This window comes from Rhinopithecus bieti, unplaced genomic scaffold (assembly GCF_001698545.2).
Source record: "Rhinopithecus bieti isolate Rb0 unplaced genomic scaffold, ASM169854v2 scaffold_51732, whole genome shotgun sequence".
NCBI lineage: Eukaryota > Metazoa > Chordata > Mammalia > Primates > Cercopithecidae > Rhinopithecus > Rhinopithecus bieti.
The window spans coordinates 467,319-492,257 of NW_016821090.1; the positions used below are offsets into that span (position 1 = coordinate 467,319).

Below are 24,939 nucleotides of genomic sequence, written 5' to 3' on the forward strand. Positions count from 1 at the left end.
TTGGAGGCTTGCTGTAAAATCAGTCTGGCCTTTTCTCCATAGAGCAGCTGTGGCATGGAGGTGTGAATAAAGCACTTGGGCTCTTTGTTCCTTGCCCAGTCTGGTGGCAGCCAGGGTGGGTATCCACTGCAGTGGCAGTTATAGAGGGGCTGTCAGTAACCTCAGGAAACTCCACCCCAGAAAGACATGGATTTGTTGCCAACAAGAACATTCAGGTGGGAGTGGGATGGCTGTGCTGCAGGTCCAAGCCAGGGGTTGAAGAGCAGAGAGGTCAGGGGTTCACCAGGAAGCAGACTGGACTCCTTTGGATATGGTGGTTTCAGTGTGCTGGAGGTACAAGCAAAACAATCAGTGTCTTCATTCATTCCACAGCACAGTTGGTTTAAAATAATAATAGCAACTATGCATTCAATTATGTACACTTATGTGTATATCTTATGTATATATGTCTATCTGTGCTGTCTATAGTTATACAAGTATATTGCAAACTCTAAGGCAACCACTAAAATAAGTGAAAAAGGCATAACTGATATATGTTAAGAGAGGAGAGAATATGGAAACACATTAAAGTGTTCAATTAAAACCACAAAAGGTAGAGAAAGAGTGAAAGAAAAAATAAGAACAAAGAACAAGAACAACAAATAGAAAACACTAACAAATATGATAAATATTAATTCAACTATATCAATAATCACTTTCAATATCAATGGTATAAAATAACCAGTTGAAAGACAGAGATTGGCAGAGTGGATGAAAAAAATGACACAACTACATGTTGTCTACAAGAAATGTACTTTAAATATAATGACACATATAGATTAAAAGTAAATGGATGGGCTGGGTGTGGTGGCTCACACCTGTAATCCCATTACTTTTGGAGGCCAAGACAGGAGGACTGCTTGAGTTCAGGAGTTTGAAACCAGCTTGGGCAACATAGTGAGACCTTGTCTCCATTTAAAAAAAAAAAAAAAAAAAAAAAAAAAAACTGTGTATGGTGGGATGTGCCTATAGTCCCAGATCCCAGCTACTTAAGAGGCTGAAGCAGGAGAATTGCTTGAACCCAGGAGGTCGAGGCTGCAGTGAGCCATGATCACTCCAGCCTGGGTGACAGAGCAAAAACTTGCAGGAAAGAAAGAAAGGAAGAAAGAAAGAAAGAAAGAAAGAAGAAAGAAAGAAGAAAGAGAGAGAGAGAGGAGACGAGAGAGAGAGAGAGAGAGAGGAAGAAGAGGAGGGGGGGAGGGGGAAAGGGAGGGGGAAGGAAGGGAAGGAGAAGAGAAGGGAAGGGAAGGGAAGGGAGGGAACGGGAAGGGAAGGGAAGGGAAGGGAAGGGAAGGGAAAAGGAGAAATATTCCATACTAACAGTAATGAAAAGAAAGCAGGAATCACTGTATTAATTTCAAGCACAGTGGACTTCAAACCAAGGAAAGTTAGCAAGGGTAAAGAAGGACATTACTTAATAATAAAGAAATCAGTTACCCAAAAATACGGAACAATCCTTAACATATATGTGCCTAACAGAGTAAAAATACATGAGGCAAAAACTAATTATGCTGGAAGGAGAAACAGGTTAATCCACCATTATAGAGGAAGATTTCAGTGCCTCCTATCAGAAATGAACAGATGCAGCAGGCAGAAAATCAGCAAGAACATAGTTTTACTCAACAGCATCCTCAATCATCTGGACATCTGTAACTCTCTACAACACCAGCTGAATACACTTTCTTCTCAAGCTCATGTGAAATATTAACCAAAATAGACCACAGTCTTGGCCATAAAGCACACTTTAAGAGATCTAAGAGAATAGAAATGTCATATAATATCTGCTATATATCACAATGAAATTAAACTAGAAATCAATAACAGAAAGATAATTGGAAAATCCTCAACTACATGGAAATCAAACAAAAATAACACATGAGTCAAAAGAGAAATTTCAAAAATTTTTAAAAATTTGAACTAAGTTAAAATGAAAACACAACTTATACATGTTTGAGGGGTGCAGGAGAAGCAGTGCTTAAAGGGAAATTTATAGCATTGAATGTGTATATTAAAAAAGAAGAGAGATCTAATATCAATCATCTAAGCTTCTACCTTAGGAAACTAGAAAAGGAAAAGCAAATTAAATTCAAGGTAATCAGAAGAAAAGAAATAATAAAAATCAGAACACAAATCAACACAGTTGAAGATAGGAAATCAATAGGAAAAAGTCAATGAAACCCAGTGCTCATTCTCTGAAAAGACCTAGAAAATAGGTAAGCTTCTAGCTAGGCCAATCAAAAAAAATTCTTCATATCAGAAGTGAAACAGGAGACACCACTAGAGATCCCATGGACAATAAAAGGATAATCAAGTAATATTATAATCAACTGCATGAACACAAATTTGATAAGGTAGATGAAAGGGATCAAATCCTTGAAAGACACTATCTGCCAATCCAAGAAGAAACAGACAATCTAAGTAGACTTATATCTATTACAGAAGCTGAATCAATAATTAATAACCTTTCAAAACAGAGAGCACTAGGCCCAGATGGGTTCACTGTTAAATTTTACCATACATTTAAGGAAGAAATTATACCAATTCTCTACAATCTCTTCCAGAATATAGAAACAGAGGGAATACTTCCTAACTCATTGTATGAGATCAATATCGCCATAATATTCAAACCAGACAAAGGCACTGCAAGTAAACAAAACTACAGTCCAGTATCTCTCATGATCATAGATGCAAAAGTCCTCAACAAAATATTAACAAATCAAATCCAGCAATGAATAACAAGAATTATATATCACACCCATAGTGAGATTTATCCCTGATGGGCAACTGGTTCAACATTCAAAAATTAATTAATGTAATTCATCACATCAACAATCTAAAAAAGAAAAGTCACATGATCATATCAATGGATACATAAAAATCATATTATAAAATTCAAGATGCTTTCACAATCAAGCTGTCAGTAAATTAGGAATAGAGACACTAGATAAGGAATATTGAAGGGTGACATAATATGCCACCTCAAAATATGCCACTTTGACATAGTATTACTTTGGACTAAAGGCACTTAAAAAACATCAGTTGCAGGAAGGCATCCTAATATTCCCCTTTTCTTTCTGAAAATAGAAGAGAAAAACTCATAGGAAAGACACCCCCTCTATAGCAGGAGAAAAGAAACATTCTTCAATAGAGAGTCATACCCAGAGAATTCTGGACAAACAGATCCTGTTAAAATAATTCTACCTTCCATTAGCCTCCCCACATAATTTAGTTACTTTTCCATGACTACCTCTCTTTGTTCAAACTAATATAAAAGCATACAAGTTTGCCACTTTTTTGGGTCATCATTTCCTTATGAGGACTCCACATCATGTAAAATTTAAATTCAATTTGTATGCTTTTCTCCCATTACTCTCTTATGTCAATTTAATTCTCAGGCTTACCTGGGACTTTACAAGGGTAGACGTAAAATTTTGCTTCCCCTACAATATTTATCAAAAAACCGACAGCTAACATTACACTTAATGATAACAAAAGAGAAACTTTCCCACTAAGATTGCGAACAAGGCAAGGATGGTATTCTTACCACTTCTTTTCAGCATCATACTGGAAGTCCTAGCTAACCAAATAAACCAAAATTTTTTTAAAGCATACTGATGGGGAAGGAGAAATGAAAACCACCTTTGTTCACAAATGACATAGTCATCTATGTAGAAAGTCAGAAAGAATAAACCGGAAAATAAACTTCCTAAAACTGATAAGTACAGCAAGGCTGCAGTATACATGGGTATTACACAAAGTCAATCTGTTTTCTATATACCAGTAATGAAAAGTGGAATTTTAAGTTAAAAACACAATAACACTTACATTTGTGCCCCCCAAAATGATACACTTTTGTGTAAATCTAACAAAATATGTGCAAGATCTACATGAGGAAAGCTGATGAAAGAAATCAAAGAGGAGCCCAGTAATAGAAGAGATATTCCATGTTTATGGAGAGGCAGACTCATTATTGTCAGGACATCAGTTCTTCCTAACTTGATCTATAGGATCAACACAATCCCAATTAAAATTCCAGCAAGTTATTTTGTGAATATCAATAAAGTGATTGCAAAATTTTTGTGGAAAGGCAAAAGACCCAGAATAGCCAGCACAATGAAGGAGAAACACAAAATTGGAGGATGAAGAGTGCCTGACTTTAAGACATACTACAAAGCTATAGTAACTAAGTTGGTGTGGTACTGGCAAAAGTATAGGCAAACAGATCAATGGAAAAGGGAGGCCAGAAATAGACCCATATAAATAGAGTCAATTGATCTTTGACAAAGAAGAAAATGCAATGCAATGAGAAAATGATAGCCTTTTCAACAAATGTTGCTGGAGCATTTGGACATTCCACATGCAAAAAATATGAATCTAGATTCAGATTTTACACCCTTCACAAAAGCTAATTCAAAATAGATCACATAGGTAAATGTAAAGCACAAACGTCTAAAACTACCAGAAGATAACACAGGAAAAGATCTGGATGACTGTGGGTTTGGTGATTACTTTTTAAAGACAACACCAAAGTCAGAATCCATAAAAGAAAGAAAGCTAGAATAGATAAATAGAAAGAAAAATAGATAATTGAAAGCTAGCTAGATAGAATGGATTAAACAAATTATATTACTATTACGGATTTTGCCTCTTCCTTTTAAAATTTTTAATATGGGATGTAGAAAATTTTCAATTATACATGTGGCAATTATCTATTTTTATGTAACAAATAATCCCAGAATCTAACGGTTTAAATCAATGATTTCTCTCACAATTGTGTGGATCGGAAATTTAGGCAGTATTGAGTGGGCAATTCTTCTGCACCACGTTGTGTGGACTGAGGTCAGTTAGTGGTATTCATGTGGCAGACAGGTTGTTCTGAAGGGCCCAAGACAGCTATTTTGTTTATATGCCTGGTGCCTTCACTGGAAGTTTGCTATATCTGGGCACATCTCCATGTATTTCCGTGTAGTCTCAGGCATCTCTAGATGTTCTCCAGCATGCAAGTCAGACTTCTTTCATGGAGTTCAGGCTCCAAGAACCCATGCTTCAAGAGACAGAAAGTGGAGGCTGCTAGTTTCTTAAAACCTGCACCTGAGAATTGGCATAGCACCACTTTCCTTGTGTTCTATTGGTTGAAGCAATAACAGATTCCACCCATAGCAAGTTACAGGAGACATAAATTCCACCTCTCATTTGGAGCAGTTTCAAAGAATAGGTGCCCATTTTCAGTTTGTCAACTTAATCCAGTGCAGTGGTTCTCAGATTTTAGCCTGCATCAAAATCACCCAGAGAGCTTGTCGAACCTCCTGTCATTGCGACCCACACCCAGAATTTCTGGATCAGTGGGTCTCAGGTGGAGCTCCACTGATTTTTCCTTGTCAGAATTTTCATTTCTAATAAGGTCAGAGGTGCTGCTGGTGATGTTGGTGATGGTCCAGGACCACATATGGAGAACCAATGGTCCAGATTTCAACATGACTAACAGAACAATTCTTACCCACTCTTCAACTGACCCCATTGCAATCTTTACTCTAAACCAGCCCAGTGTATCTCCATTTACTATGATATGCTCACATATACTATTTTACTATTACATATAATACAATACCGGGCACTGTTCTTATTGACTCAAACAACAGGCAAGGATATATTTTTATCATCAGCAACTGGAATAAGCAGAGACCAAGAAGCAGGTTGTAAATGTCAGATACTAGTGTCTTATGCGGCAGCATTCTGTAGGTGTAAATTACTTACTATATTATTTATCTATTGCTGCATAATACATTACCCCAAGACATGGGGACTTAAAACAACAAGTTTCAAGTCAGGAATCTAGCAGCAGCTTAGCAGAGTGGTTCTGCCTTAAGGTCTATCATGAAGCAGCAGTCAATTCCCAGCCAGGCTGCAAACATCTCAAAGTTCAAATAGGAGAGGTGGGAGAGGATCTGCTTCTGAGCTTACTCCACAGCTACTGGTAGGTCTCAGAAGATTCACTTCTAAGCTCACTCACATGGCTAGTAGAAGGCCTCAATTATTTGCCACATGGGCTTCTCCACAGGGCTGCCTTATGACCTGGTTTCCTCCAGAGTAAAGCAATCCAAGAAAGAGAGAAAGAATGCTCGAGATGGAAGCCACAGCTTTTTTGTAACCTAATTTTGGAAATGATATTCCATCACCCTGCCCTATTGTATTTATAAGAAGTCAGTAAAAGGGGAGGAGATTCCACATGGTCATTATACAGGAAATATTAGGAGGCAGGAATCACTGGAGCTCCTCTTAGAGGCTGCCTACCATGTTAAAAACAAACTTGTGAAACCTAATGAATTAGTAAGTTGAGTACTGACAATAATGAATACTGTCTATCTTGAGAAGACTGTGACTTAAAACACACCATGTGCCCTAAGAAAATTGATTAAGTGTAATTTGAGTACACTGCCATTTATCTTGCTCTGTGGTGGTGAAATTATAAAGTGGGTCTACTATAGCATTTTGAAATATAGTTAATAATTATAATAACAATAATAATGGCAAGTTATGCCTAGTCATTCCTGAAAGAGCTTTCTCTCTGTTGACTTCCTATCTGAGCTCATGCTTTCCTCTAAATACCAAAGCCAGTAACTGTAGCTTTCCTGAAAATCAGTAGTTTTCAAGAGGCAGCTATGTCAACTTAAGTATTTTCTAGAGCCCAGTTTATACCGTTCCTATTTCCAGGTTCTCTGGATCTTAAAAAATGATAGGTGGAGATGGAGGGAAAGAACATTCTAGGGTCAGAACTCAGTGAAAGCAAATGTCACAAATTTTGCTCACAATATAATTTTAGTACACTGCCATTTATCTTGTGTGAAATTTGTGAGCAAATTTCCCTGGAGAGTACAGGGAAACCAATTGTTGTGCTTAGCTGAAGTTAAGTACTGCATGAAGGTAGTTAAGTCTGGAAAAAATGATGCAGTCAGCTTATACAGGGCTAAGAGACTGGACATATTCTGTGGTAAATATAGAACTGGTAATGGTTCTCTAAAGAGAGGGGAACAATCATTCCTCATCGTCTTCTTGGGAAAAAAAATTCTGATGATGATTAAGATGAAAAATTTTGAAATCACAGTAACATTCAGTTAAAGCATTTTGTCACAATGATGGGAAAACACTGTGAAGCAAGAGACATAGGAATGCTTAATGGATAACTCCATTCATGACACACAGCATACCCAGGCAACAGACAGTTGCTAAAGCAACACAAATTTCATTATAAAGAACTAAGTCAGAAGCTTTTCTCTCTGAATAATTTTGAATAAAGCATACCTGGAATGCATGGTGGGGTACAAAACAGACAACTACTACTAGAAGGAAGAAGAAACTCTTGATTTGGGCTCTATACTCTTGATGGGTCCACATGTCGTGCCAAAGCCTTTATCAGTTGAATGATGACAGCCGTCTGTATCAGGAAGAGGATCACAACCATCGTCATCATAATGACAATCACAGATTAGTTCATGATAATGAATTCTCCGCATTTGAGATCTTTGCAGAACTCAAAGGATTGTTGTTCTGAGTAACTTGGATCTATGCCATACTGTAAAAAAAAAAAAAAAGGCAAAAAATGAGGCTACCTACCATCCAAATAATATTGTTTAAAACTACTACATGGTATTTTTGTAACTGTTGCATTTGGAGGTTCTTAAAATAAATGAGTAAATAGAGTATAACAATGGCCACACAGAAAACAAAAGTAAAGTACATATGCCCATATATGGTGCTGCTAACCACTTGGCAGGTAAAGAATCCAAGCTCCCAGATGACTAAGACATAATAGCTGAGGCGGAATGGAAGGCTGACCAGGAGGATGGAGTGTAGCACTATGATATTGAAGATGATTGTAGCCATCATTGATTGGCTATTCCTTTTGAAGATCATACGTAACATCATAACCATTCCTGTAGTGCTACCTAGTAAAACTACACTGTACAATGTCATGAGAATCATCTTATGATGCATGCCACAGTGATCTAAGTCTATGTTTGAGGAGTCTGACAGGGTGGTTGTATAGATCATCTCCATGTTTTGCCACACAGAGCTTGGACGAACCCCTAAATAAAAAGTTCTACAAAATAATGATAAACATATTGAAACTAAATAACTGTGTATTAATGTTATTGAACTTGGCAATTCCAGATAATTATTTAAAAACCAAACGTATATACCGAAAAAAAATTATCAGAGATTCCACCCAATTGCCAAACATACTTAAGAGACAGAAGTCAGTGAAATAAATTAACGACAAAAATTTGTTTGAATGTAAAATTCAGAACTGTGCACCTACAGACAAGTTTAAGCACACGTATCAGGTTCAGGGCTAGTATGAGACATATTAGCTTCAGGGGTAAAATTTAAGGAAGGGCCAAAAACTCAGGAAACAAAATAAATAATATTTTGAAGCAATATTTTTTAAATAAAAACTAATGCAAAATATCATGAACAAAATGACAAAATTTTAAGTAAATGCAGGATCAGTATACATCCAGTCCACATTTAGGTCAGATATATAAAGGTCATTCTCCTATTGTCATGTGATCCAATTGGGGAAATGTAGAGAAAAAGACACTAATCATGTGTAATTATTGTGAGAAGGCATATCAGACAACATTTTAGAATATTTTCTGTGGGATCTATTTATTGCAGGATCTGGCCAAGAGCCCACAATGCAATGGGGCTCTTTCTTTGTTCCCAGGTGGATTGGCAGGTCGAGAAATAATAGACACACATAAGATAGTGAAAGCTGGGTCCAGGGTGGTCACTGCCTTCTGGTCCCATGATGCCAACAATGCACTGGATATGCCAGCATTTATTAAGTTTAGTGAGGGCAGGGGTAGGTTAGTGAGGGATTTAAGGTCATTTGATTATGAGATGAGATGGTCACATGGGGATGAAGTAATTCTTTAACATAACATCTGTATGCAGAAGTACAGTATACAGAAATAAGAATTTATAGCATAGTGTGTGCATCATTAATTTCTAGCAGAGCCTTAAAACGGAAACAGTCTTTCCATAACCTATGATTAGCAAGATATTAATCAGCCATAACAGTTGCAGCAAAAGCTGGTTACAAACAATCCATACAAACAGGACGTGAAGCTAGACAACTGGTTAGACCAGAAATTCTCAGAAGGGAGTATGCCTTAACCCTAAAGAGGCCTAGAAGAGCCACAGCAAGATGAGGGCATTTATAGCCCTATCTTATCCATATGAACAGGCGCCCTCATGCGTCCGTTTATAGGCTCTCCACGAGCGTCGCATTCCATTCCCAGAGCTATGAACATCTGCTTTACTGGGATAGGAATCTTGGTGATGTCAAACCTACCTGACTGCACGTCCATTCATAGGCTTTCTGCAGGAGGAAGCACATCACGCACTGTTGGCTCATTCTGGCAGTCCAACCTGGCATTGTCTTTACACAATTCTGCACGCAATTTTGTATTTACAATAATCAGGAGCATTTCATCTTTTATTCCATAGCAATAGTTTCAGGGGGTCTCCCTATATCTATTGAGCAGAAAGTAGCATATAATATATGTGTTTACCACAGTCCTTTCTTCTTCTTAGACCTGAATCTCTTCTTGCACTGATTTTGGTGAAATGTTGGGGATTGAAGATGGGTTCTTTTTAGTTTTTATTTGAATTTTCCAGGTGTGGGAGTTTAAGGGGCAGTGATCATGTAGCAGAAGGACAGAGCATTCTCGATCTGCCACTCTGCAAATAAGCACCAACTCTGTCATTTGGTTGCTGTGGGCCTGCCATGAGTTACTTGACTTCTTAGGGCTTCAGCTGTGAAACAAGAAAGGTTGTACTGCCTGCCTTAAAGGGCTATTCAAAAACTAAGTAAATTGGCAGGGTGCGGTGGCTCATGCCTGTAATCCCAGGACTTTGGGAGCCCAAGGCAGGTGGATCGCAAGGTCAGGAGTTCAAGACCAGCCTTGCCAATATGGTGAACCTCTCTCTCTACTAAAAAAAAAAAAAAAAAAAAAAAAAAAAAATTAGCTGGGCATGATGGCACACTCCTGTAGCCCCAGCTACTCAGGAGGCTGAGGCAGAAGGATTTCTTGAACCCCAGAGGCAGAGGTTGCAGTGACCCAAGATCACACCACTGCATTCCAGCTTGGGCATCAGAGTGAGACTCCATCTCAGAAAAAAAAAAAAAAAAAAAAAAAAAAAAAAAAAAAAAAAAAAAAAAAAAAAAGCCATATAAATGTTATCGTTCTTAAGGCAAAACCACAACCACAAGATGACATTATTTGCCTCTTCCTCTCTGCTGTAAGTAGGGGCAGAAACATAGTTATAATCCATAAGATTATGGTTGCATCAATAGCTATTTAGTAAATATCTAACTATTTAAAAACAAACATAACTTTTCCAGACCTTGTTCCGACAGTATGAGAAACTCAGGCACCAACAGCTCAAAATGTTCTCTCTGGGAAGACCTGTGTCATTTTCTTCATGTATTTCCTACCTACCTGGCCACATTGGAGTTTGATTGTATCAGAGTGAAAAGATATTCCACAGTGAAAGTCTAAATATCTTAGAGCTTTTCCTCTGCTACTACAGAATCTTCTTAGAATAACTAAGCTTTTTGTTTGTGGTAAATTATATTGGACTTGGCATATTTACTACCCTTAATAAGATTTTATGGCAACTTAAAAACATAATTACAACTGATATAATGATCTAAGTTTTATGTGTTAAAATATGCATTTTTTAGAAGTATGTGTGTATATATATATATAAATGTAATGCTTATAAGCTTTTGGGTGAAATAGAGTAGGTTTATATGACTTAATAAGCAATAAATATGATACTGATTCAGTTTTAAAATATTGGTCATCCTCAAGTCTAAGCATACATGATCTTTTAAAATAATTTCAAAAGAATGAAAACCTAAATTATTTACCAGTTCCATGGTTTATATGAACATATCTCCTAAGGCAGTGTGATATTTGGAAATGGACAGGTAGTGCCACACCTTAATAGCTGGGGAATCATGAGACAGATACTTAACTCTGTAGCTGTTTCTTCAACTATAAAAATGAGAATGATAATGCCTATTTTGTAAGATTTTTGTGGGAAGGAAGTTAGATCACATCTGCAAAGAACCTAACAGAATCTCTGACATATTATAGGTTATTGAAGTGTCAATGGCCTTTCTCTTTCTATAACGTCCATAAAGATATTTCACAAACACAACTTGCAAGAGCCCATTCTGCTTAAGTTGCCTCTCAGAAACCTACAAATGTTTAAATTCGTAAGGACAAATTCAGAAGGAGGGGAGAAGTTACACAATCACTTTTCATATCCCTCAAGACCTTATCCTATGACTCCACCACCACTCATAACATTATCTTTCAAAAGCCTGTAATTTCTGGGATGATACTTGCTTATTAAAACCAAGTAAAGACATTTTTGGATCTGTATTATACTCAGAAACAAATGGCTACACAAACTACTTACTTGTTCTTTTCCTGTTACAATTTGCTTAATATCCCAGTGGGAGTACAACCTGTAATATTATTTATAATATCATCGTAGGGGAATATTATCCCTAATATCATAGTGGGTGTACACCTGCTGTGTACACACTGTGATATTATTCATAATAACTTAGGGGGATGTTACTGCTAACATCACAGTGGGTGTACACCCTGTCATATTATTTGTAATACCTTAGGGGGATATTACTGCTAATATTATAGTGAATGTACACACAATGATATTATTCATAATATCTTAGGTGGATTTGACTCCTAATATCACAGCTGGTGTACACACTGTGACATTATTTGCAATATCTCAGGGAAATATTACTCGAAATATCACAGTGAGAGTAGACCCTGTGATATTATTTGTAATCTCTTAGGGGGATATTAGTCCTAATATCACAGTATGTGGACACCCTGTGATGTTACTCATAATATCTTAGGGGGATATTCCATCTAATATAATAGTGGGTGTACACCAGGTGTGTACACTTTGTGATATTATTCATAATATCTTAGGGGTATATTCATCCTAGTCTCACAGTGTGTGTACATGCAGTGTGTACACCCTGTGATATTATTTATAGTATCTTAGAAGGATACTCATCTGAACATCACAGTGCATGTACACCTGGGGTGTAGACCCTATGATATTATTCATAATATCTTAGAAGGATATTCTTCCTCCTATCATAGTCGGTGTACACCTGGTGTGTCCACCCTGTGACATTATTCATAATATCTTTGGGGGATTTTTCTCCCAGTATCACAGTGGGTGTACTCCCGGGGTTTACACCATTTGATATTCTTCATAATATCTTGGGAGGATGTTCCTTTTCGTATCACAGTGGGTGTACACCCAGTGATATTATTTGTAATATCTTAGAGGAATATTACTTCTAATATCAAAGTGGGTATATGCCTGGTGATATTAGGAGTAATATCTCAGGGGGCTATTACTTCTAGTATCACAGTGGATGTACACACAGTGTTATTAGGAGTCATATCTCAGAAGACTATGACTCCTAATATCACTGTGGGTGTACACCTGGTGATATTATTCATAATATCTTAGGAGGATATGACTCCTAATATCACAGTGGATGTACACCTGATGATACTATTCATAATACCTTAGGGGCATATTACTCCTAATGTCACAGTGGGTGTACACACGTGATACTATTCATAATATTTCAGGGGGATATTACCCCTAATTTCACTGTGGGTGTACCCCGGTGATATTATTCATAATATCTTATGGGGATATTCTTCCTAACATCACAGTGGGTATACACCCTGTAATATCTTCAGGGATTCCTCTCCTGATATCACAGTGAGTGTACACCCTGTGATATTATTCATAATATCTTAGGGGAAAATTTCTCCCAATATCACGGTGGGTGTACACCCTGTCGTATTATTTGTAATATTTTTGGGAGATATTTATCCTAATATCACAGTGGGTGTACACCCTATGATATTATACATAATACCTTAGGGGGATAGTCCACCTATTATTACAATAGGTGTACACCCTGTGTTATTATTCATATTATATTGGGGGATATTCCTTCTAATATCACAGTGGGTGTACATCCTGTAATATTATTTATAATATATTAGGGGGATATTCCTGCTAATATCACAGTGGTCTGCACCCTCTGATGTTATTTGTAATATCTTAGGGGGATTTTTCTCCTAATATCACAGTGGGCATACACTCTGTGATATTATTCATAATATCTTTCAGGGATATTCCCCCTAATATCACATTGGGTGTACACACTGATATTATTCGTAATATCTTAGGGGGATATTTTTCCTAATATCATAGTGGGTGTACATCCTGTGATATTATTTGTAATATCTTGGGGGATATTCCTCCTAATATCACAGTGAGTGTACACCCTGTGATATTATTTGTAATACCTTAGGAAAGCATTTCTTGTATCACAATGGGTGTAAACCCTGTGATATTATTTGTAATATCTTAGGGGGGATTCCTCTTAATGTCACAGTGGGTATACACCCTGTGATATTATTTGTAATGTATTAGCGGGATATTTTTCCTAATATCACAGTGAGTGTACACCCTGTGATATTATCCGTAATATTTTAGGGCGATATTCCTCCTAATATCACAGTGGGTGTACACCTGGTGGTATTATTTGTAATATCTTAGAGAGGTATTCCTCCTAATATCATGGAGGCGGGTAACCCGATGAAGTTTTTCAAAATATCTTAGAGGAATAGGCCTCCTAATATCACAGTGTGTGGGGACAACCTATGATATTATTTGTAATATCTTAGGGGGATATTACTCCTAATGTCCCAGTAGGTTTACACCCAGTGTGTACACCAGGTGATATTATTCATAATATCATAGGATGATATTCCTCCTAATATCAAAGTGGGTGTACACCCTGTGACCTGGTGGTATTATTTGTAATATCTTAGAGAGGTATTCCTCCTAATATCATGGAGGCGGGTAACCCGATGATGTTTTTCAAAATATCTTAGAGGAATATTCCTCCTAACATCACAGTATGCGGACAACCTATGATATTATTTGTAATATCTTAGGGGGATATTACCCCTAATATTTCAGTAGGTGTACGCTCAGTGTGTACACCCGGTGATATTATTTGTAATGCCTTACGGCTATTAATCCTAACACCACAGTGAGTGTACACCCAGTGATGATATTCGTAATATCTTAGGATATCACAGTGGGTGTACACCCAGTGTGTACAATCGGTGATATTATTCACAATATCTTAGAGTGGCATTACTCCTGATATCACAGTGAATGTACACCCGATGTGTACACCCAGTGATATTAGGAGTAATATCTCAGGGGCATATTACTGCTAACATCACAGTGGGTGTACCCCCGGTTATATGGCAGTGGGTGTACACCCGGTGTTTACACCTGGTGATATTATTCGTAATATCTTAGGTGGATATTCCTTATAATACCACGGTGGGTGTAAACCTTGTGTTATTATTCATAACATCCTCAGGGAATATTTATCCTAATATTACAGTGGGTGTACCCCCTGAAATATTATTTGGAATATCTTAGGAAGATATTCCTCCTAATATCACCGTGAGTGTACAACCTGTGATATTATTTGTAATAGCTTGGGGGATATTCCTCCTAATAACACTGTGGGTGTACACCCTGTGATACTATTCATATTATCTTAGGGGGATATTTTTCCTAATATCACAGTGGATGTATACCTGGTGATATTATTCCTAATATATCAGGAGGCTATTTCTCCTAATATCACAGTGAATGTACACCTGCTTATATTATTCGTAATATCTTACAGGGATATTACTCCTAATACCACAGTGGGTGTACACCCGGTAATATTATTTATAATATCAGGAGGATAGTACTCCTAATATCACAGTGGGTGTACACCCAATGATAGTATTTGTAATATGTCAGAGGGATTTTACTTTTAATATAGCAGCATGTATACACGCGGTGATATTATTCTTAATATCTCAGAAGGATATTACTCCTAATATCATACTGGGTATACACCCAGTGATATTATATGTAATATCTCAGATGGATAATACATCTAATATCACAGTGTGTGTACACCCGGTGATATTATTTCTAATATCTTAGGGAGAAATTACTCCTAATGTCACAGTGCGTGTACACCTGGGGTGTACGTGCTGCAATATTATTTGTAATATTTTGGGGGATATTTCTTCTAATATCACAGTGTGTGTACAACCTGTGAAATTATTAGTAATATCTGAAAGTGATATTTCTCCTAATATCACAGCGGTTGTACCCACCATAATATTATTCGTAATATCATAGGAGGATATTCCTCCTAATATTAGAGTGGGTGTGCATCTTGTGATATTATTCATAATACCTTAGGGGTATATTCCTCCTAATATCACAGTGAGCGTACACTCTGTGATATTATTCGTAATATCTTAGGAGGACATTCCTTCTAATATAACAGTGGGTGTACACTCTGTGATATTATTCTTAATATCTTAGGAGAATATTTTCCTAATATCACAATGTGCATACACCTTGTGATATTATTCATAATACCTTACATGAATACTCTTAATATCACAATGACTATACAGCCTGTGATATTATTCTTAATATCTTAGGGAGATATTCCTCCTAATATCACAACGGGTTTACACCCTGTAATATTATTCATAATATCTTAGGAAAATATTCCTCCTAATATCACAGTGGATGTACACCCTGTGATGTTATTTGTAATATCTTAGGGGGATATTTTTCCTAACATCTCAGAGGGTGTGCACTCTGTGATATTATTCCTAATATCTTTGGAGGATATTCTTCCAACTATCACAGTGGGTGTACACCCTGTGATATTATTCATTGTATCTTATGGGGATATTCCTTCTAATATCACAGTAGGTGTACACTCAGTGATATTATTCATAATACCTTAGGGGGATATTCCTGGTATCACAGAAGGTGTACACCCTATGATATTATTTCTAATATTTCAGAGGTATATTCCTCCTAATATCACAGTTGGTGTACACCTGGAGATGTTATTCGTAATATTTTAGAAGGGTATTCTTTCTAATATCACAGTGGATTTACTCCCGGTGATATTATTTGTAATATCTTAGGGGGATATGCCTCCTAATATCACAGTGGGTGTACACCCGGTAATATTAGGAATAACATCTTAAGTGATATTACTCTTAATATCACAGTGGGTGTACACCTGGTGTGCACACCCATTAATATTATTCATAATATCTTAGAAGGATGTTACTCCTAATATCACAGTAAATGTACACCGGCGTGTACATCTGGTGATATTATTTGAAATATTTTAGGGGTATTGTCTTCCTAATATCACAGTGGGTGTATACCCTGTGATATTATTCATAATATCTTGGGGTGCTATTCCTCCTAATATAACTGTGGGTGTATGCACTGTGATATTATTTGCATTATTGTAGGGGGATATTTCTCCAAATATCACAGTGGGTGTACACCCTGTGATATTATTTATAATATCTAAGGAAGATATTCCTCTTAATGTCACTGTAGATGTACATCTGGTGATATTATTCATGATATCTTAGGGGGATATTAATCCTAATATTACTGTAAGTGTAAACCGGTGATGTTATTCATAATATGTCAGGGGGATATGACTCCTAAGATCACAGTGGGTGTACACCAGGTGATATTATTCATAATGTTTCAGGGGGATATTACTCCTAATTTCACTGTGGGTGTACACCTGGTGATATTATTCATGATATCTGTGGAGGAGATTATTCCTATTACCACAATGGGTGTACACCGGTGCTATTATTCGTGATATCTCAGGGGGATATTACTCCTAATATCACATTGGTGTACACCTGGCGATACTGTTTGTGATATCTCAAGAGGATATTACTCCTAATATCACAATTGTTGTACACCCGGTGATATTATTCGTAATATCTCAGGAGGATATTACTCCTAATATCAGCGAGTGGGTGTACACGCCAGTGATAACATTTGTAATACGCTCAGGAGGAATATTACTCTGTATATCTCAGTGGTGAATGCTCGGTGATATATTCATATAATCTACGGGGTTATTCTCCCTAACATCCACAGTAGGCTGTACACGCTGCAATATCATCGTAATATCTTAAGGTGACATTCCTCCTCACATAACAGTGGGTGTACACCTTTGATATTATGCATAATGTCTTACAGTGTTATTGCTCCGCTAATATCACACTGGGTTAACCTCTGTGATATATTCATAATATCTTAGGGGGATATTACTACCTAATATACACAGTATGCACACCCTGTGAATTATTTGTAAGCTCTGAAGGATATTACCCGTATATAAAGTGGAGTGTATCACCCTGTGTTATTACTTCATAATATCGTTAGAGGGATATTAGCTTCATAATGTCACAGTGCATGTACACATTGTGTTTATGCCCTGTGATATTTTCTAATATCTTAGGGGTTATTTACTTCTAATATCACAGTTTTAGTGTAGGAAATACCTTGTGTGTACACGCCTGTGATATATTGTATATATTAGTTGTATACTTGTAATATATTAGTTGTATATTACTCCCTATATCGCTAGTGGGATGTTACATCCCTGTAATCATTATTGGTAATATCTTAGTTGAAGAAACAACACAGGATATTCTCGCTATATCACCACGTAATCACCCTGTGTTGGTTGTTATTCGTATATTTAAGGGGGATATTACTTCCTAATTCCAGTGGGTGTACACTCGGTTTGTACACCATGTGACATTATTCGTAGTATCTTATGGGGATATTACTCCTAATATCACAGTGGGCGTACACCTGTTGTGTACAGCCTGTGACATTATTTGTAATATCTTAGGGGGATATTACTCCAAATATCACAATGGGCATACACCTGGTGTGTACACCCTGTGACATTATTCATGTCTTAGGGGGATATTACTACTAATATCACAGTGGGTGTACACCCTGTGATATTTTTCACAGTATGTTAGGGGAATGTTACTCCTAATATTATTTTTTATAATGATATAATTTACCGTAGTCATTTACTAATCATCATCAGGGCAGGCAATGAGAGCAACTTACTGAACCAAGACTTCACTAACCTCAACAGTCTTGAAAACCATGTGAAAAATGATGAACTGAGGGAATAGCTTTAGACTGAAGGCTCACAAGGAGGAACAGTGAAAATGGAGAGCCCAGATGAATCATCCCACCCACAAAGGAATGTTTATCTCTACAGTTAATGGTGAAACACATTCGAGAATATTCTCATAAGTAAATGCTTCATTTTCACTCTCAATGTCTTATTTTCAGAAATATTTCTTATTAAAATGAAACACTTAAAAGGTATTTTTCAGTGTTGTTTCTCCTTGTATTTGTGTGTTGCCCCAAATGTTTCACATTCAGAATGAAAACGACCTGTGGCATGACTCCCTGTGAGACTTTTGTATTCTCAGCAGTAAGCCTCCAATATTTAGAACTATGATTTTCCATTGTCAAATGTCCCTTCTCTCAACAACTGCCATTTGGACATACTGTTTTCTTTGAAGTCCAATTCTCTGGTGATGGAACTTCAACAATGAAGGTTGTTTTCCTCAAAAGTTTTTAAGTTTCATGTATCAACCGTCTCACTTTCTGTCCTAACTTCACAGTCATCTGTAGCTGTGCTAAGACATCAAGGCATAATTTTGAGGAAGTATTGGGTAACTACACCCTACAGATGGAAGGAACTAGCAGTTACAGGCAAACTCAGCACCAAACCATATTACTGCTCACTATAGGAATTCCAAAGGATGAAAATGCATAATGCAAGTGCGTTATGGCCTACGTTTAGGTAACAACAGATAAAGTTCTCATTTGCTTTGGAAAAGAGTAAGTATTGTCCCCACCTGTGCCATCTGCTCCACAATCATCCAACAGTACTTGCAGCCACAGAGATGTAAAACAGCAGAATCCAAATGTTATGAAGCCATATGCTTAATTATTTCAAAAAAGGCTCCCAATAAAAGATAAGATTTCAATTCTTATTATCAAAATCAAATATGTACCAATTCAACTCAGTTGGAAAATTTCACATGAAACCAAATTTTCAACTAATTTTAAACAATCTACTTAAATGAAATTCATTCAAAAATATAAAACCCGGGTTATAGTCCTGAATTTGGACGTATTATCTGACAGTTCCTTATTTTTCAGATAAAATGTGTTCCTGGAATCTTCAGGAGAATGTATTTCCCATAGAAACCGTACTATATTTAGGGGTTGCTTGTCTAACAAAGGATAAACTAAGAAATAAGTTAGATATGACCAACAGTGGAGTATAAAAGTAAAAATCAGCTACGATTTGGAACTATGACTAACACATACTTTAACTGTTCGCATTGATGATACTAGGATTTCAAAGTACTAAAATCTATACATATTGCATTTGCAACACAGCTAGAAGAATGCAGGTGTTTCATATAATTTCTTACTATACTCAGAATTTAGCACTTTTTTCTTGGGTAGTGCCAAGATTTTAAAGAAAACTAACAATTCCTTAATGTGAGAGCTTAGAAATAATTTACTCCAGAATAGTTCAATTCTTTTATTTAAGAGAAGAGCCCACCCCAATTCAGAGTTTAGGAATTTACCACAAGACCACAGGGCTACTTAGGGAGAAGATAAAGATGAAAACCAGCGTTTGTGTTCCAAGTCTTCATTTCCACTGCACCATGATGCACACTACACATGGCAAGGATTTAAGACAGTCTCTGGCAGACACATTAACAATCCATGGCTTCCTTTTCCACCTTTTCTTTTGCTATCTGGAAATTAATTTTGAGTTGGAACTTAATCTTTACGTAGAAGTATATTTTAAATCCCAGAGAATTAAAATTCTTTAAATATAATTATTTTCCCCCTCTGAACTGTTAAATTAAGACATTAATATAAATGATTAACCTAATTTCATTTTAGAAGACAAAGTCAATCTATCCTCAGAAGTCCAAAGCAAATGCTGCTGGAGATGTCACCAATTGCCCACTTCTCCTTTTCCATGGAAGTGCCATTTGAAATGGCCACTGCTGGGATATTACTCCTAATATCTGCTCCTGGAAGAATGGGTGGAGGTCATTTTTCTTCTCTAGAGTTCTTAAACTGCCACTGTGAAGTATTCTTAGGAAAGTGGTAACAAAATCTGCAACTGCTAATTTCCAAACCTGTTTACACTCGAAAGTCATTAGCCAAAAACTTGAGATGCCAGGCTTGGTGCCCTGTTTGATCTAAAAAAAACCCCAGAGTCTTAACCATCCAAGAAAGTGGGAGTGGTGTGTAGGCTCTTCACACTAGGCACCTGCATTCTTAAAGTATGTCTTTATTCATCTTTCCTTCTCCGCGTATGTGCATGTCTCACTCTCTCACTCTCTCTTGATTGAATGTATCCATGCTCTGGGATGCCTTCAAAGTGTTAAGATATACAGTGCCCTAAAAAGGCCATCTTTGGAATTTGGAAAACCCTCCAGCAGTAGTGGATCTGAGATGGTCATGTTGGGTGGCAGAGCTTGTTAAGAAAGGATGATCAACTGAGAATCTCAGAGCCAGGGCATTTCAGTGCTTTCCACTCAGGCTGACTCTCTGGGTTCTGTTGCTAAAGTATTTTACAGGGAAGAAACAGAACCCAGAGAGGTAGCCTGAGGGGAAACCACAGAACAGAGATTTCCCAGCAATGGTACAATAGACCTTTCTTCCACTGAAACATGAGATTTCAAATGAGAAGAGTCCAGATAGGTTATCCCATCCCTGTCTTCCACTTTGCAGATGAGAGATGAAGGCCCACAAAGGCCATTCTGTCTCTCTCACTCCTCCCCCAGAGGAAGGTGACCCAAGGCAGCATTTCTGAGCATCCATAGGACCAAGAAAACAAGCACGTTAAAAAAACATATTATCTGGCATTTATTTTCTAGTCTAGATATAGTCTCAAATAATGAAATCATAGTTGGCACACTAAAGTCTTGGATGGTCGAAAGCTGTGGATATTAGTCTCCACACATTCATAAATGCATACCCTGCCCTGTAAGAGTGTTCTCTACATCTAACAAAATGACAAATGATTTTAAGTGCAGCAAGAGACCTTGAGATTAGACACTAAGAAGGGATCTGTAATGACTACAGAGAGAGATTTATGCTGGCCTGCAACATCCTCCTTTTATATGCTGGACCATTATTCATACCATGGCACGCTCCATCCGTTGGATTTTATTTTGCTCTTGGAGCCCACCCAGCTCTTTGTGGATTGTGTTCTTTGCACCTGTGGGTTTCTCTGCCTGGAGTGCTTTTCTCACTTCCACATGTGGGGCTGTCCCTGGTCATTCCATTCTCAGTATTAATGGCACATACTTGGGGAAGCCTGCTTTGACTACCACAGTGTTAGGAAACTGCTCAAGCACTATCGCATTGTTCTTTTTGAATTCTTTGCATGTGACTTTCCACCAGATGTTTCCATTGCCCTATTACTTGGCATGGGTTTCTTGTCTGCCTTCTGCTGAGATATTCTGTCTCCAGTATCTTAGTGGACTTAGCCACTATACTTTAAAATCAAACAGGGCACCCCCACCTGGCATTTTATAGTCTTGATCAGTGTAAAAAGGGAAGGTAAACAGGTTTGAGAATTAGCTGTTGCTGATTTAGCTAACACTTTTCTAACGATCTATCCCACATGGCCCTAACTATATTGTTTATTGTTATTTCCCAGTGCTCAGAATAATGCCTTGCACATATTTGTTCAATTAATTCAATACATTCAATGATGATCTAACTATACATGATTTTCTGAGAGTAGTCGTCGAATAATCCTTGTTTTGTAGATAGCTATTTAATCATTCTCAACTTGATTTTCAAAACCTTTCTGGGATCAGGGTTGAATGTGAAGAGAACTGACCTAAAAAAAAAGGCTCTATCAAATCGATATACATTATTTTACAGGGAAGGAACAGAACCCAGTGAGGTAGCCTGACTAGAAAGCATTGAAATGCCCTGGCTCTGAAATTCTAAGTCCTTCCTCCTTTCTTAACCAGAACTGGCACCCAAAAGGACCATCTCAAATCCACTACAGCTGGAGGTTTCTCCAATTCCAAAGATGGCTTTTTTAGGGCACTGTATATCTTTATTTTAATATTAATATATGTGTTTCTTTATTAGTATAGTAAATACAGTACCTAGTGACAGGTTTAATGGTCACTGTAATATTGAAATGATTTGCATAAATGGTATTCTAAGAATGTGCCACAGTTGCAGTATAATGTCAAGTGATCTGTGATTCCTACTGGTGACAGAGTCACTGGTTCCTCTCATACAATTCTCCCTTTTTGTCAACATTTATAATTGAAGGAACTGACAGATTTAGTTATACACGAGTGAAAAATAAAAGTCAATTTTTCTGATCCCAGTTCACAGCTGAGGGCACTGTATATCTTAACACTTTGGGAGCATCCCAGAGCATGGATACATTCAATCAAGAATGAGAGAGGGAGGAGCAAGATGACTAAATAAAGCCCTTAATTTATCATCCTGCCAAAGGAACACCAGATTGAACAATTGTCCACACAAGAAAGCACCTTCTTAAGAAGCACAGTTCAGGTGAGTGATCACATTATGTGGTTTTAACATCATATCAAGGAAAGAAGAATGGAAGAGGGAGAGAAAGACAGACTTGAAACACACCTTCCCCATCCTTCCGCAGCACCAATGTGGAGCATGGGGAGATAATTTGTGTGCTTGCAGGAGGGAAAGTGAGTGATTGTGGGGCTTTGCAATGGAAATCAGTGTTTCCCTGTTAACAGTGGAGAGTAACACCAGGCAGAATCTGGCTTGTGCCCAAGGAGGGAGCATTCAGACCATCCCTAGCCAGAGGAGAATCGCTTATCTTAGTGGCCTGAACTTGAGTTCCAGCTAACTTCACCACTGCAGGTTAAAGTGCTCTGGTATCTTAAATAAATTTGAAAGACAATCTAGGCTACAGGACTTCAATTCCTGGGCCAGTCTTGGTGCTGTGTTGGGTTCAGAGCCAGTGGACTTGGAGTGCATGCGACCTAGTGAGACACCAGCTGAGATGTCAGGGCCAAGGGATTGCTTTCATCACCCCTCCCTCAACTTCAGGCAGTGCAGGTCACAGCTCTGAGACTTCTTCCACTTGAGGAAAGGAGAGGGAAGAGTAAAGAGGAGGCCAATGCGGGTGGATCACAAGGTCAGGAGATCGAGACCATCTTGGCTAACATGGTGAAACCCCGTCTGTACTAAAACTACAAAAAAAATTAGCCAGGCATGGTGGTGGGCACCTGTAGTCCCAGCTACTCAGGAGGCTGAGGCAGAAGAATGGCATGAACCCAGGAGGTGGGACTTGCAGTGAGCCAAGATCACGCCACTGCACTCCAGTCTGGGTGACAGAGCGAGACTCCATCTAAAAAATTAAATTAAATTAAATTAAATTAAAAAATAAAAAATAAAAAGAGGACTTTGTCTTGTAGCTTGAATACCAACTTAGCCACAGTGAAATAAAGCACCAAACAGAGTCCTGAAGCCCCTGTTCCAGGCCCTAGCTCCCTGGGCCAGAAAGGAATCTGTTGTTCTGAAAGGAAGGACCCCGTCCTGGCAGGATTCACCATGACCTGCTAGCTAAAGAGCCCTTGGACCTTGAATAAACATCAGCAGTAGCTGGGCAGTAGTCACCATGGGCCAGGGCAGTGGTAGACACAGGGAGAGACTCTTGCTTGAGGAAAGGAGAGGGAAGAGTAAAAGGACTTCGTCTTGCAACTTGGGTACCAGTTCAGCCATAGTAAAATAAAGCACCAAGTAGATCCCTTAAATTCCTGATTTCAGGCCCTAGTCCCCAGATAACATTTCTAGACCCACTGTGGGCCAGAAGGGAACCTGTTGCTCTGAAGACCTGGAAGGATACACCACTTGCTGACTAAAGAGCCCATGGGCCTTGAATAAACATCAGTGATAGCTAGGCAAGAGTCACCGCAGGCCTTGGGTGAGAATCACTACTGTGTTGGCTTCAGGTGTGACCCATCAGCGGAGGCCACAGGAGAGGTTCCATCACCTCTTCCCCAACTCCAGGCAGCTCAGCACAGAGAGAGAGACTCCATTTGTTTGGGGGAAAGATATGGAAAGTGAACCAGAGACTTGACCTGGGAATTCAGGGAATTCACTCAGATCTTACCCAAGACCACCAAAACGATGTTTTTACAAGTCTGCAAGAGTCACATTGTTCCTGGGCTTCGGGTGTTTCCTAATGCAGATGTGGCTGCAGTGAGTGACCAAAGACTTAAATCACAACACTCAATTCCCTTCGAATACTTGGAAAACCTTCTCAAGAAGGACAGGCACAAACAAGCCCAGAGTGTGAAGATTAGAATAAATACCTAGCTCTTCAATGCCCAGATGTCAATGAAGGTCCACAAGCATCAAAATTGTCTAAGTAAACGTGACTTCATGAAACAAGCTAAATAAATTACCAGTGACCGATCCCAGAGTAACAGAAATATGTGACCTTTCAGACAGAGAATTCAAAATAGCTGTTTTGAGAAAGCTCGATGAATTTCAAGATAACACAGAGAAGGAATTCAGAGTCCTATCAGATAACTTTAGTAAAGAGATTGAAATAATTTTTAAAAACCAAGCAGACATTCTGGAACTAAAAAATCAGTTGACAAACTGCATAATGCATTGCTGTGTGTCAACAGCAGAACTACTCAAGCGGAAGAAGGAATTAGTGTGCTTGAAGACAGGTTATTTGAAAACACACAGATTAAACAAAAGAAAAAAAGA

General features: G+C 37.9%; 1 long non-coding RNA gene across 3 annotated transcripts in view; it reads left to right on the plus strand.

Annotated features, from left to right (window-relative positions):
* LOC108520699 (uncharacterized) overlaps nt 1-24,939 on the plus strand; it is a 91,902-nt gene that overhangs the window by 45,393 nt on the left and 21,570 nt on the right. For all 3 annotated transcript variants that reach the window (XR_001882979.1, XR_001882981.1, XR_001882980.1), the window contains exon 5: nt 22,557-22,746. This is a non-coding gene — a long non-coding RNA (uncharacterized LOC108520699). The remainder of the gene's footprint in view (nt 1-22,556; nt 22,747-24,939) is intronic.